The 964-nt window shown below is 39.7% G+C and overlaps 1 protein-coding gene across 1 annotated transcript in view; it reads right to left on the reverse strand.

Moving 5' to 3' along the window:
• LOC106867448 (uncharacterized) overlaps nt 1-964 on the reverse strand; it is an 89,881-nt gene that overhangs the window by 80,708 nt on the left and 8,209 nt on the right. The gene's annotated exons all lie outside the window — the stretch shown is intronic.

The raw sequence follows: 964 nt of genomic DNA on the forward strand, positions 1-964 counted from the left end.
GTCGAGGGTTCCAGTTGATCTGATCAACAGAACAGCCTGCTCGTGAAATTAACGTGCAAGTGGCTGAGCACTCCACAGACACATGTACCCATAACGTAGTTCTCGAGGATATTCAGCGTGACACAGTGTGACAAGGCTGACCCTTTCAATTACAGGCACAACAGAAACAGGAAGTAAGAGTGAGAGAAAGTTGTGGTGAAAGAGTACAGCAGGGTTCGCCACCATCCCCTGTCGGAGCCTCGTGGAGCTTTAGGTGTTTTCGCTCAATAAACACTCACAAAGCCCGGTCTGGGAATCGAAACCGCGATCCTATGACCACGAGTCCACTGCCCTAACCACTGGGCCATTGCGCCTCATCTCTATATAATTCACATACATACATACATACATACATACATACATACATACATACATACATACATATTTGTGTGTGCATGTATGTATGTATGTATGTATGTATAAATGAAAATAGAAAACATCACAGGTATTTTATGTTCAGATAATGTACATGGGTTTCAGTAAACTGACTGTCATTGTTACGTAAACTGGTTGGATCTAAGCCACTGAGGAAGTAATTTGACTGTATTGTGTAGCATAATAAGGGCAAACCAGCTAATGTAATAATGGCAGTTGCTTCACTGAAACACATCTAAATTATATGAAGCATAAAATACCAGTTGCATCTTCTGTTCTCATTTTTCTCCTTGGTGATTTGGATTCAGCACACTAGCTTATCTGGAGTTATGATGGCTGTTGTCAAAGTACACTGAACATAGGAATGGAATGTGGAACATTTCTGGCATGCCTGAACCTTTTGGTAATGTGGCATACCTTCCAGCACATCTTATAAGTTATATGTGTGTGTGTGTGCATGTACACAAAGAGATACATACATAAAATATATAAACATACACACACACACATCTATCTATCTATCTATCTATCTATCTATGATATATATATA

The sequence above is a fragment of the Octopus bimaculoides genome, chromosome 6, assembly GCF_001194135.2.
Source record: "Octopus bimaculoides isolate UCB-OBI-ISO-001 chromosome 6, ASM119413v2, whole genome shotgun sequence".
Classification (NCBI taxonomy): domain Eukaryota; kingdom Metazoa; phylum Mollusca; class Cephalopoda; order Octopoda; family Octopodidae; genus Octopus; species Octopus bimaculoides.